The sequence below is a fragment of the Palaemon carinicauda genome, chromosome 3, assembly GCF_036898095.1.
Source record: "Palaemon carinicauda isolate YSFRI2023 chromosome 3, ASM3689809v2, whole genome shotgun sequence".
In the NCBI taxonomy this organism is placed as follows: Eukaryota; Metazoa; Arthropoda; class Malacostraca; order Decapoda; family Palaemonidae; genus Palaemon; species Palaemon carinicauda.
In genome coordinates, this window is record NC_090727.1 from 6,198,615 (window position 1) to 6,213,277 (window position 14,663).

At 48.6% G+C, this 14,663-nt stretch overlaps 1 long non-coding RNA gene across 1 annotated transcript in view; it reads left to right on the forward strand.

The window, feature by feature from the left end:
* The window catches only part of LOC137636716 (uncharacterized), a 124,616-nt gene that overhangs the window by 16,954 nt on the left and 92,999 nt on the right, over positions 1–14,663 (forward strand). The window lies entirely within an intron of this gene.

Below are 14,663 nucleotides of genomic sequence, written 5' to 3' on the forward strand. Positions count from 1 at the left end.
CTTACTACACAAAGTAGCTTTTAAAATCAATAAAGAATGCAATAATAATATGCTTTTCTGCACCTTATCGCAGGGGACGGAACCATGGATTCCATTAGTGAAGTCAGTCGCGAAGCAGCACAAACGATATATTGTGAAGAGCGAAGACTACCAGATAGTTCTCAAGGATTGTATCTCACCCTCAGCAAAGCTCCAATCAACTTTGATTGCCTTCAAAATTTAAAGGATCAGCTCCCTAACGTCTTTCCTCCTGAGGTTTGCTCCAAAATTGCTGTCAGCTTGAGGGACAGCTCCTTGCACAAGTATGAAAACCTATACAACATTTTTAAAAGTTTCATTCACAAGGAGTATGGAAGAGACAACAAATTCCCCCTGTTAGCAATTATTTTATTTTTCAATCACCTTATAGACAAGGGTCTGTCTTACAACACCCTGAAGAGCTACAGAGCAGCTTTAGGTCCTATCTTGTCAGGCTATTTCCCAGGTTACTGTCTTGCAGAGGACAAATATGTCAAAGCAATGATATCGGGAGTTAATAGAAGGAAACCTAGAAATTCTCACCAGTTCCCTGGCTGGGATCTAGACAAAGTAATTTCGTTTCTCAACACCACGAGAGATAACTCTACCTTACTACTGACACAGAAAACCTTGTTCCTAGTAGCCTTAGCTTGCCCTTTAAGAGCTAATCAATTTAACAATCTCAGCATTTCCAGGAGCACCTTCACCCCAGAACACATTGTCTTACGGAACCACCCTTCCTTCATGGCCAAAAACCAAAAGAACAACTACACGCCAATAGAGATCAGCTTTAGGAAGCTTCCTAACAGACCAAAAATATGTCCAGTCAGACAATTGAACTTCTATTTGGAATACACAAACAAAGTCTGTATGGAAAGAAACATAGACAGGAAAGACCACATATGGCTAGATGAACACTTCAAGATAATGTCTCTACAAAAAATGAGACAACTTTTTAGGGAGTGCATTTTCAGAGCCGACCCAAATGCAACTAAACAGTCAACGAATTTTCACTCTATAAGGGGTCAAGCTTCATCAAGACTGCTATACAATGGAGTATCTATACAAGAAATCATGTCCAGAATGAATTGGAGAAGCGACTCTGTCTTCAGCTCTTACTATGCTCTCCTCGGCTTACAGGGAGCTTTCGATGCTGTGGTCGCTGGACTTCATCTTCAAGCCCCCTGAAGCATCTGCCTAGCTACCACTGGTGAGTCCGGAAGGTTGAGACCTCCCTCTCCAGAACTGTAAGTTTACTTGTGAACGAAGGTTCTGGAGTGGGAGGTGAGACCTTCCGGACTCAAAGTCTGGGTCACCCTCCAACCCTTCCCCCGTGAGCCGAGGAGACCATGTACAGTACTTAAGAGGGAATATTCTAACAACTTCATAATTCAACAGAGTAGGCTATATACAAGAACACACACATACAATCACTATTATTCCACAGAAAACAAACTAACTGGAATCTTTCAATATTCATATCAACCAAGAGAGCACAAGAAGATTGAATTTACTAGTAAAAAGACCTTTATGTCCAACAATTTGCACCTTCACAGTAATTCCTTCATAACTTGCACTACCAAGGTAAGCTCAACCACTTCTGTGTTATTTTTTGTTCTATTACAACTTCAAAAATGTGACTTCCATTGCCGAGTCAACCCGCTCGTCCCTGGTAACTCCGCCCAAGGGGGCGTGGTTTGGGGCTCGCGCCGCCGCTTGGGGGGGTTCCAGGGGGGGTGTATAAGCTACCACTGGTGAGTCCGGAAGGTCTCACCTCCCACTCCAGAACCTTCGTTCACAAGTAAACTTACAGTTCCTGATGGGCGCACTGCGTGCCATCACTCTCCTGCGCGCGCGCACGCAAGCACGCACTAGGGTCTGTGCCTGTTGCACGCCCTGCGCCAGCGCCCTCAAGATCTTCTGATTCAGACGCTCGCAAGGGTTCACCTTTGCCTCACTCGTCGATTCCTGCACTCCCAGTTGCTCCTGCGCGCCCTTCGATTACTGAGCACCTCTTTAGTTTGGTCAGGATGCCTGAAAACTTTAAATCATTCATTCATTCTTTAGTTTGGCGCACCCACGCCCACGATCTCCTACAGCTCGCCATTCACACCAACACGCTGTGGGGCCTGCAGGCTCTAAAGAAGGGGCCTCTCCTTCATCGCCCCAATCACTGACAGATCTGCGCGCCACCAGTTGAGGGAGACCAAGTCTTCTAGGAGACATCTCTCTCCCTCCCACCATCACCAGCGCTCTCCTAAGAGGTCGCGCGCTCACTCGCCAGCTCGTTCTATGGAACGTTCTCCTACGCGTTCATATGCACGCTCTCCTACTCGACCTCGTGCATACTCTCCTGTGCGCTAATCACCTGCGTGCTACCACGCGCGGTCCTATGGTCGCCATTCTCCTACGCTCGAACGCTCACCCACAGGACGCTCGCCTACGCGCCAGCGCGCCCTATCGCCACGCTCACGTGCGCCCTCGCGCCCTCACGCGCGCCCACGCCCGCACATGAACCTTCGCCCGCGCACGAAACTTCTTTCGCGAGGTCTCCCGGGCGCGACATTGTACCCGCCCATGTGGGTCATGCGGATTGCAAGGATCATCAGCAGGTGCTCCTCCTGGGAGGGGTTCCCAGGATTCACCTCCGCGCAAGAGGAGGACAACGGCAGAACAAGAAAGATCGGCAGAGAGGTCTAGGCAATCATCTTTTGCTTTTCAGGAAGGCCCCGTGGTGTCCACTCCTAAGGGTCGCGAGATCCCCTTTTCTCCAGCGGCGATTGCTGACACAGCGTCAGTTACCCATCTACCATGGTTCCGCCACATGATCAATGCTGTGGTCCAGGCTATTAAGCCTTCCAGCACTGATCAGGGACGGGACCCTGTGACGGGTTCTCCACCGTTGAAGAAAAGGAAATGAGTGGGCTTCGTGGTGACTCCTCCCCGGGAAAAGCTGGTCTCCAGGAACCCCATCAGGTGGACCCCTTCTCCTTCTCCAACCTCTGCAGCTCCAACCCCTCCTGTAGATGAGTTTATCTCGTCCTCGGGGGATTCCTCTAACTCGGAGAATTTTCCCTTGGCACCAAGGGGAGAATTTTCTCCGGATAGAGGAGGGGTTGCACGTGAGGAGGGTCCTCCTCGGGCGTCTTTGTTGGAGTCCTACTTCCCTCCCAGGAGGGAATTGAAGGACACCAAGACTGTTCCAAAATCTTCAACGAGGATTCGTCAAGAGCCAGCTATCCCTGGGGAGGACGTCCACGTTTCTCCCCAAGAAGACCTATTGGGGATGGGAGACTTAGCTGCCAGTCCACCAAGAGGAGAGCACAGCGAGTCAGAACATGCGTTCTGTCAGGTCCTTGGATTGATGAGGGAGCTCAACAAAATCAAGGACCCGGAGACAGCCCCTCGCGAGGGGAAAGACACCGTGCTTGACGAGGTCTTTGGTGTCCAGAAGCCCCCCAAGACTAGTGCGGCTTTGCCCTGGTCTAAAGGGGTGAAAGGCGCCAGAGACAAGTTCAAAGCTCAACTCTCCGGTCTGGCCTCCTCAGGACGTTCTTCTGCCGGGTTCAAACTCCTCCCACCTCCTCTGGTCCAACAGAGGAGGTATTTCGAGATTGACGGGGAGTCTTGCATGTCTCTTCCACTCCATCATTCCGTGGAAGAACTAGCAAAGGGAACTTCTTTCGAGAAGCTCTCTACCCGGCAGGTGACGTTTGCAGCGTCAGAGGCCCAGAACCTGGAAAAAGTCGTGAAGAGTGCCATGCAGGCAACTTCGTGGCTTGATCTCTGGCTTGGGTCTCTGGGCATCCTATTGCAATCCGAGGATCTGTCCAAGGAGAGCAATAGGAAAGCTTTGGAGACCTTTCTCCTCTTGGGCACTCGCTCTATTGAGTTTCTAGCCCACCAGGTCACTAACCTGTGGGCCAACATGATCCTCAAAAGACGCGATTCAGTGTCCGAGAAGTTCCATCAGAAGATCCCCACTGCAGACGTCAGCAGGCTCAGGTACTCCTCTATTTTTGGAGGGGAGTTACTGGAGCCTCGTGACATTGAGCAGACGGCTGAGAGGTGGAGGAGATCGAACCAGAACTCTCTCCTCCAAAGGGCCCTGACATCTCGGCCCTATAAACCTCCAGCCCCTCAACAACAACGTCAACAGCAGCCTCGCAAGACACCTAAGCAGGCTCCGGCAGCTAAGACAAGCATGTCTAAGCCGCAGTCCTTTCAGCCGAAAGACAAGAAACGTGGCAAGTCCTCTAAGGGAGGTAGAACTCCTAGAGGAAGCGGCAAAGGTCGCAAACACTAGGAGTGGCAGTCCCCCCGCGTGTCCACCTGTGGGGGGATGCCTAAAAAGTTGCGTGCAGAGGTGGCAGCAACTCGGGGCCAACCCTTGGACAGTCTCTGTGATCGGTCAAGGGTATCGCGTCCCGTTCACAACATCTCTACCTCCCCTGACAGCGAATCTAGTGTCGTTGAACTCCTATGCCTTGGGATCGGCAAAGGGGTTGGCCCTCCGGGCAGAAGTCGAGACCATGCTCAAGAAGGATGCTCTTCAGGAGGTCGACGATGGCTCCCCAGGCTTCTACAGTCGACTCTTTCTTGTAAAGAAGGCGTCTGGAGGCTGGAGACCGGTCATCGACCTCTCAGCACTAAACAAGTTTGTCGTACAAACTCATTTCAGTATGGAGACAGCGGACACGGTCAGACTTGCAGTGAGACCACAAGACTTTATGTGCACTCTGGATCTGAAGGACGCGTACTTCCAGATACCCATCCATCCGTCTTCCAGGAAGTACTTAAGATTCAGCCTAGACTGCAAGACCTACCAGTTCAAGGTGCTGTGTTTCGGTCTCTCCCCGGCACCCCAGGTGTTCACCAAGGTGTTCACTCTGATCTCGTCGTGGGCTCACAGGAACGGCATCCGTCTCCTTCGTTATCTGGATGACTGGCTAATCCTGGCAGACTCGGAGTCGACCATTCTGCGACACCGAGACAGGCTTCTGGAAGTTTGCCAAGATCTAGGGATCTTGGTAAATCTCGAGAAGTCCTCTCTGCGTCCTACGAAGAAACTGGTATACCTAGGCATGAAACTAGACACGATTCTCCACAAAGCCTTTCCATCAGACGAAAGGATAGCAAGGCTGAGGAAGGTAGCAGAACCTTACCTCAGACGAGAAGAGCTTCCAGCCCAACTGTGGTTACGTCTCTTAGGCCATCTTATCATATTTGGTTCGTCTTGTTCCAAACGGCCGCCTCAGGATGGGATCCCTTCAGTGGCGGCTGAAGTCATGATGGAATCAGGGAAACGATTCCCCGGACTTCCTAGTTCCCATAGGACCTTTGGAACGGGTGGATCTTCGATGGTGGCTGGACGACGAGAACCTACGGAAGGGAGCAGATCTTCTCGTCCTCCCCCCAGATTTGACTCTGATTACGGACGCGTCAAATCAAGGGTGGGGGGTCCACATTCTGAACCAAAGAGCCTCAGGCCTTTGGTCAGAATCGGAAAGGTGCCTCCACATCAACCTGCTAGAATTGAAGGCCGTTTTTCTGGCTCTTCAACAGTTCCAACAAACCCTGGCGGGCCGCTCCGTGGTGGTGATGAGCGACAACACCACAGTAGTGGCTTATATCAACAAGCAGGGAGGTACCTTCTCGCAACAGGTATCCCATCTTGCAGTAGAGATTCTGAGATGGTCCGAAACCCGCTCGATCTCACTGTCAGCTTGCTTCATTCCGGGCAAGAGGAATGTCCTCGCCGACAGCCTCAGCAGGGCGACGCAGATAATGAGTACCGAGTGGTCTTTGGATCCTCAGATAGCCAACAAAGTCCTGACTTTGTGGGGTTCCCCGACTGTAGACCTGTTTGCGACAGCCTCGAATTTCAGGCTGCCCCTTTACTGCTCTCCAGTCCCGGACCCCAAGGCTCTCTGGCAGGATGCATTTCAACACAGGTGGGACAACATGGACGTTTACGCCTTCCCACCTTTTTGTCTGATTAGAAGGGTGCTCAACAAGGCCAACCTATCAGTCAACCTCTCCATGACTCTCATAGCTCCGCTATGGCATCATGCGGAATGGTTCCCGGACCTTCTGCAACTCCTAACGGAACCCCCAAGAGAACTCCCTCCACGTCACGCGCTACTCAGATAACCACATTGCAACATCTTCCACAAGGCCATAGCTTCGCTTCGGCTTCACGCCTGGAGACTATCCAGCGACTCCTCACGGAGAGAGGATTTTCTCAACAGGTTGCGGACAGGATGTCTCGACACCTGCGAGAATCCTCTGCCAGCGTCTACCAGGCGAAGTGGAAAGTCTTTAGTGGTTGGTGTCGTGGAAGGGGTATCTCTCCGCTCGATGCCACTATTCCAACAATAGCGGAGTTCCTTGTACATCTTCGGGAGGAAATGCGCCTTTCGGTCTCGGCGGTGAAAGTCTATCGCCCAGCCTTAAGCTTAGCCTTCAGGCTGAAAGGAGTGGATATTTCCTCTTCGTTGGAACTTTCTCTACTCATACGCAACTACGAGCTTACTTGCCCCCAGTCAGAAGTCAGACCCCCTCCTTGGAACGTGGTTCAAGTGCTCAGGGCTCTGAAAAGAGCTCCCTTTGAACCATTATGCCAGGCGTCTGATCGCCACCTAACGTGGAAGACGGTGTTCCTACTCGCGTTGGCCTCGGCCAAACGAGTAAGTGAACTTCATGGTCTCTCCTACGACGTTGCCCATTCAAGGGGATGGGGGGAGGTAACGTTCAAGCTCGTCCCTGAGTTCATTGCTAAGACTCAAAACCCTGGGGTGTCGGATCCAAGATTCGACTCCTTCAAGGTAACGAGTCTACGTTCTGTAACAAGTGACCCAGACCATCTGTTACTGTGCCCAGTCAGGAGTCTGAGGCGCTACCTCAAAAGAACAACTGCAGCCCGTCCTCATGTGCAAGCTTTGTTTGTGAGCACAGGGAGGACAAAGAGGAGGGTCACCAAGAACTCCATCTCTTCATGGATTCGCAAGGTGATAAGCAGCACCTTGAATCCCGACTCTCCTCCGTCACGTTGTCCCAGAGGTCACGACGTCAGGGGTGTTGCTACTTCCCTGGCCTTCAAGAGAAACTTCTCTGTGACGCAGGTTCTACAAGCTGGGGTCTGGAAACGTCAGACGACGTTCACAGCCCACTACCTGCAGGACTTGACCCACAGGAACCTCGATACGTTTTCTATCGTTCCTGTGGTGGTTGCACAACAGCTGGTCTAACCTCAGGCTCCTTATTGGACAAGTAGCAGAAGGTTGAGGGCATTGTTACCCGGTTTTAGTCTGCGTGAATGAAAGCGTATGTCTGACCCTTACTTCTTTCTTCATTCTCCCCTCTCTTGGGGATAGCAGCATCCAGGTCTTTGCGCAGCTGACCTCAACCTCTGCAGGTAAACCATGCTTCCTTGTGCTCCTAGTGTTAGCCTTAATACTGTCTCGTCCCCCATACCCTGACGAGGTGGTATTGGTAACGTCCTAGCCTAGAGTTCCACATAAAGAACTCCAGGTCAACTTCCTAGGATGAGTCACGTTATTCTCTTTCACACACATCCTAGTAGGCCGCACGATGGTCAAACATGACAACGTGCGAGGGTTAGGGACTCCCGTTCCTTGAGTAACACAACTCGGAATTGGAGTCCCCGGGTAAAGCCGAAGCCAGAAGGCTGGGGACTTTCCGCCCTTCCTAAGGGTAAGTCACCCCATGTAAATAGGTGGTTTGTATTAGGTTACGGAACAAATGACAAATTTCGTAGATAATTTGTATTTTTCCTACCATACAAACCTTAGCTATTTACGCAAATGTTACCCGCCAGCCCTGACCCCCAAGTCAAGTCCTACCTTTAAGTGAATTGAGCTATTCACAGTGTGTGAGGGGGGGAGGGGTAGCTAGCTACCCCTTCCCTACCCCCCGCTAACTAGCGAGGGGGTAGTTAACCCTCGTTAAAATTTAATGGCTCGTCATTTCAGCTCCGCCAAAATAATACCCCATGTAAATAGCTAAGGTTTGTATGGTAGGAAAAATACAAATTATCTACGAAATTTGTCATATTAATTTCGGCGTAGCTGAAATGGCGAGCCATTAGAATTTTAACGAGGGTTTACTACCCCCTCGTTAGTTATCGAGGGGGTAGGAGAGGGGTAGCTAGCTACCCCTCCCCCCTCACACACCGGTGAACTAGTTCACTTTGCTTTTGGCTCGGGTGATGAGCGAACGTGTTTGCTCCCACCCTCGCTTTGACAGCCATTAATGCTTTTTGTCTTTTACTGTACTTACTTTTTCTTATACTTAATATATATATATATATATATATATATATATATATATATATATATATATATATATATATATATATATATATATATATTTATATATATATATTTATATATATATATTTATATATATATATTTATATATATATATATATATATATATATATATATATATATATATATATATATATATATATATATATATATATATATATATATAAACATTCTTTATGTTTATGTATATATTTGTGTATAGAAATATAGTAAGTTTCCTTTTCAGTGTTTGTGCTATGTGTGTAGTGTACGACAACGTCATCGGCGTAGTACCAGGCCACCACGGTTTCACGTCATGGGGTGTGGCCTCTCCCTTGGTCCTTCGGTCGTTCCTTTGGCTTCCGATAATTCGTCCGCCGTGGGAAATCGTCATCGCTGTACTTTCTTCATCTGTTTTCTTCGCTGCTCCTCCTTTCCTACGGGGAACTTGGATTCTCAGCGAAGGGAACGTGGGAGTTTAGATTGACTACGGTCTCTCTCTCTACTCGAGGTCGTTCACCCTTTACTACTACTGTACTACGTACTATTACGGAAGCTTCTTTCCCGTGCGGGTTGGGTTGCTATTCCGTTGATTTGTCTCAATTATTTTTAATGAAATCTAATTGTATTTTTTTAACTTGTCAGCAGTCTGGGAGAACACTTCCCTTCGGGGGTCAGTGGTTCTTACTATTTGTGAACATTCCTAGATGAATTACATAGTTATAATTCTGTTATAATTCTGTTTTTGTTACAGTTCTCCGCCCTCCCCCTTCTTCCGTGAATGTCAGTGGGGGAGGAGGGCGCATACTTAATTTGTAATTCTTGTTTTCTATTCCCTCGGGGTTTCTCATCAGAGTTCCTCCCGGGGGAATTTCTGTTTACTAATTAAGGGATTTTGACGAGGGAAAAATCTATTTCTGGGAAGAGGCATGTGACGCCCGGTGAGAAAGGTCCTTCTTTGTACCTTTCCTAATATAAATCTTCCAAATATACTAGAGAAAGATAAAAGCATGGAATGCAGAGGTTACAACCCTCGCGCGAACACCTTGTAGGTGTCGTGTATTAAACAAAGGCGTGCGAAAAACCACTATTCACAGGTTGTCTTCCATTTAGATAATCCCTTCATCAATGGGGAGGGCCGTGACAGTCCCTAGAGAACATAGTTGAACTACCCCACCGACACCTACCACGCACGCCCTCTAGGACATCCTTCTGTTTTTGGACTTGCGAGCAAGTTGAGTTTGTTTGAGCACAGTGTTTTTTCGAAGAGTTTCTCGTTATTTCAACATGACTGACGTTGCTACTTCACCCTTACCAATGTTAAGTACCATAGTTTGTTTTGGCAGCTTATTGCAGTACCGGGCATTTGTTCTGTTTCCAATATGGTGGTTTTTAGTTTTGGAAGCGATTATCCTGCCGAGATATCGGCAGCCATTTTGGGTTATGCTCGCTTCGGTAAATTTTCTAGTTACTGTATTTTTGCCCATCTGGTACTATGTCATCTAGGTTATATCACTTACGTTTTATGGCCTTTTGTGTTATCATTAATTATTATTAGTTTTTACTATGGTATTTATTTGCTTGCAAGTCCAATTTGGCCCTACGAAGAATAGCGATTTAAAGTTTAGCGATTTAGTCTGTTAGTTGTACTCGCCTCAGGAAGGCTCGATTTAGACTATATCCTTGTTTATTTGTTACGTTGTCGTTATTCTTCGTTCTTGGTTATTACAATTACTAAGAAAAAAGCAATCAGTTTTATTAATTTTCTTATATTATTGTGTGATGTTAGTTTTTTATTATGTAACCTTGAGAGCGAGAGCATAGAGTGCTCGTTTCCTGTTCTACAGATATGAGTTATCCCTTCTCTCGTTTTCTTTATTAGCTCGAGTAAGAGAGGTGAATTTCCCGTTCTCCGTTTTTATACGATCACGAGTTATTCAGGCCTCCTCTTATTATCAGAGTTGATGATAGTACGTTTAATGTTATACACGTTTTATTGATGTGGTTACTGTTAATATAGCTAACACTATTAATAGGTACGTTAGTGTATGAGTCTTTAATTGGGGTCGTTTTATACCGACACCCTTAGCTCCGCCTTGAGTTATGCTTAGCTCCGCCTTGAGTTATGCTCCGCTATAATGGATACTCATTGGGTGAGAACTAGTCAGATATTTGGAGTGCACCGGTGAAATCCGGCACTCAGACTCCGGCTGAGGCCTTTTACACAGGAACCTTTGTCATGTTTGATCACAATTACACCATTACGGCCCCTTTTTTCATCGTATCTCCGGCTTCACTGGAGATAACACATTCATTGAGGTTAATGTTATCGTACCAGAGACGGTCACGATATCACGATGACGGGCCTTTGCTACCGGATCTCCGGTACAAACAGAGATCAAGCAGACGTCCAGAACCGGAGTTAACAATGTGATACCGATGAAGATTAGAGATTCATGTTACGTGGTTACTGGTTTCTAATAGAATTTCTTAATTTTAAATATTTAACTTAGCCGGTGAATATATAATAGCTGACGTCTCGGACGGCTCGACAGAAACACAAAAACTCGCGAGCGATCGCCATGAAGGTTGCGGGTGTGCCCACCAGCGCCGACTATCGGCCAGATACCGCATATACATGTAAACAGCCTCGGGTCTTCTCTGTCGGTCTTGTCGACAAGTTGATTCCGCTCGCTGTTGACCTGGAGTTTTCGTCATTCTTGGTGAAGTACTTCTTTTTGGTTTTGAGCTTTCGCAGTGACAGGTGTTTTTCTCTTCAATTAAAACTCTTGAACCTTTTTTTGGATAGCGTTTATTGTTGATGACTTTGGATTGTTTTTGGATTTTCTTTGACTTTTCAAAATGGCTGACCCTTCTCCTATCCCTGGACCTAAATTTCGTAAATGTAATGCTAGGGATTGTAACAAACGTCTTCCCAAGGCCTCTCTCGACCCACATACCGTGTGTTCTAATTGCCGGGGTAAAACCTGCCAATTAGGAGATTGGTGTGATGAGTGCGTGGTACTTTCGGAATTCGACTGGCTAGAGTTTGATAAATATTCTCGTAAGCTTGAGAGAGATAGGGTGAGGAGAAGTTCCTCTAGGTCGTTGGATTTTTCCTCCTCCCATGCCCCTGAACCTAATCCTTCCCCTGTAGTAGTTGTTCCTGAACCCTCTACTAGCACTCATGAACCATCCATGCGGGATATGTTGCTTGCCATTCAAGCTTTGGGCGAGAGAGTTGAGTCGTTGGCATCGGACCGTAATCAACTCATGGCGGATGTGAATGTGTTAAAGTGTCAGAGTGCCACATTAGAAAATCGTGGGGATAAAGTGATTAGTGCGCAAAGTGTTTTTAGTGTTGCGACCGAGGGTTCGTCTGTTCGTGCTTGTCGTTCACCTAGTCCGAGACCTCTTTCAGGCTCCCCTGCACCAGGGAGAAGTAATGTCGTAGGACTTAAGGGGACGAGAGGCTTTAACCAACGAACAGACGTTCCCTCTGCGGTATCGGGCGTGTCTCGTCAAGATCGCCCCTACCATAAGACGAGCGAGGCTGTTTTCTCCTCGTCATCCGAAGGCTTCTCGCAAAAGAAACCGTGGAGCAAAGTTTCTAGACCCTTAAAGCGGAAGTCAGTCCCTTCAGGACAGGTCCAGCGTCCTGGCTGTAGCCATTGGGACAGCTCTGACCCTTTGCAGTCGTCGGAAGACTGTTCTCCGATTAAGCGTAAGCGTAACACGGGCTCCGAGAGTCTCAGTAAGAGCAATGTTTTGCCGTCACAGACGTTACCATCGTCTCGGCCCGTACCGACTCCCGTTGATCCTAAATGGGTTGTCCTGCAGGATATGCAGAATAAGCTTGCCTCCCTTTTGGAGGAGTATACCGTTGAGCAGGTTCACGATGATCCTCGCCGTTACGCTGATCGAGACTCTGGCCGTCAGCTGCCCAAACGAGCCTTTACTCGTCCTTTTGACGTTACGAAGCGTGATGTCGGTAGTTTGTCACGACAGTCACGTGACTTGGAGCCTCACTCGATGCAGTCCCGTGTTGACTTTCAGCCGCTGCCGCAGTCTCGTGTTGACGTTCAGCCGCTGCCGCAGTCTCGTGTTGACGTTCAGGACGTTCGCCAACCAGCTCAGTTGCCTTGTTTTGACGTTGAGCGTCAAGCACCGCAGTCAAGGGTTGTTTTGACTGCTCAGTCTAGGCAGTCAAGGCAGTCTCGACTTGACGTCGAGCGTCCATCAGCTCCTGTTGTTGTTGCTGGTCAGTCCTTTCAGCAGCGACATGACGTAGCCTCGACTACTACTGCTGCTCCTTTGCGTGTGGACTTTGCTTGTCAAGCATTGCCACCGCGGCAGGTCTCTCCCTTTCTTGAATCATCAATTGTCGGACGAGGTTCCTTCAGATGAGGATGTTGCTGATCCTCCGCCTACTGATATTCCTTTAGATGTTTTATCAGACGTAGAAGAGCCTAAGGCTGCTCAACCTTCGATGGACTTTAAGAAAATCATGATGATTTTTAAGGATCTTTTTCCAGACCATTTTGTTACTTCCGCTCCTCGTTCACCTCCGTCAGAGTTTGCGCTAGGCTTAGCTGCTGCGAAGCCTTCTTTTACTAAGCTAGTGCTCTCGCGCTCTTCTAAGAGGGCTTTACGCTTGCTGGGCAACTGGTTGGTTACCAGGAGGAGTTTGGGGAAGACGTCCTTTGCCTTCCCTCTTTTTAAACTAGCTTCTAGAGCGAGCGTCTGGTATGACACGGGAGAAGTTCTCGGCTTGGGAGTCCCTGCCTCTGCCCATGGTGACTTCTCAAGCCTCGTAGACTCTCCCCGTCGCCTGGCCATGAGATGCTCTGAAGTTTGTTGGTCCGCCTCGGACCTTGACCATCTCCTTAAAGGGGTTTTCAGGGCCTTCGAAGTTTTTAACTTTTTAGATTGGTCTCTAGGAGCATTAAGCAGGAAGATCTCGTCTGCCGACCAGGATGTTTCCGTGCTTATTATGTCTTGTATGGACAAAGCCATCCGTGATGGCTCCAATGAGCTCGCCGCCACCTTTACGTCTGGAGTCCTGAAGAAGAGGGAAACTCTTTGCTCATTCCTTTCAGCAGGAGTTACTCCCTGTCAGAGGTCGGAGCTTCTCTTTGCCCCCTTATCAGCTGCCTTGTTTCCTCAACAGCTGATCAAGGACATTGCGGCTTCGCTTGTGCAGAAGGATACACACGACCTGATGGCTACTTCTGCTCGCAAGGGAGCTCCTTCTTCGTCTTATGTTGTGAGGCCCAAGGTCGATACCCCAGCGACTAGATTTATCCCGCCCTTTCGTGGCAGAGCCCCCAGCAGGGGAGGCGCTCGTGCCGACGGAAAGAGAGGCAAGAGGAGAGGATCCAAGTCCTCCCGTGGCAGAGTCTGACTGCCCACGTCCTCAGACAGCGGTAGGGGCCAGACTGAACAGCTTCTGGCAGGCCTGGGAGAAGAGGGGTGCAGACCAAGAGTCTGTGTTGTTGCTCAAGGAGGGGTACAAAATTCCTTTTGTACGCAGACCTCCTCTAGTAACAGTTCCTCTAGACCTCTCTCCTAGGTATCGAGAGGAGTCAAGAAGACTAGCTCTTCAACAGCAGGTGTCTCTGTTACTAGAGAAGGGAGCGGTGGTGAAAGTCTCGGACCTTCAATCACCGGGATTTTACAACCGTCTCTTCCTAGTCCCAAAACATACGGGAGGTTGGAGGCCAGTGCTGGACGTCAGTGCGCTCAACGTTTTTGTTATAAAAACAAAATTTACGATGGAGACCACGAAGTCCGTCCTAGCAGCGGTCAGAGAGGGAGACTGGATGGTCTCTCTCGACCTGCAGGATTTCCTATTCACCCAGATTCTCAACCGTATCTGAGGTTTGTTTACAGGAATGTGGTGTACCAGTTTCGAGCACTGTGCTTTGGCCTCAGCCCTGTTCCTCTCGTGTTTACGAGGCTCATGAGGAATGTGGCAAAATTCCTTCATTTATCGGGAATTCGAGCCTCCCTGTACTTGGACTACTGGCTTCTCAGAGCATTGTCCCGTCATCGCTGTCTGCAGGACCTTCACTGGACGTTGGGTCTGGCAAAGGAGTTGGGACTGTTGGTGAACTTAGAAAAGTCTCAACTGATTCCATCCCAGACTATTCTCTGTTTGGGGATGGAGATTCGCAGTCTAGTTTTTCGGGCTTTTCCGTCTGCCACCCGGATAGAGCAAGCCCTGCTTAAAGTCCACCTTATGCTGAAAAAAGACCGTTGCTCAGTAAGAAGTTGGATGAGCCTCTTAGGGACTCTGTCATCCCTGGAGCAATT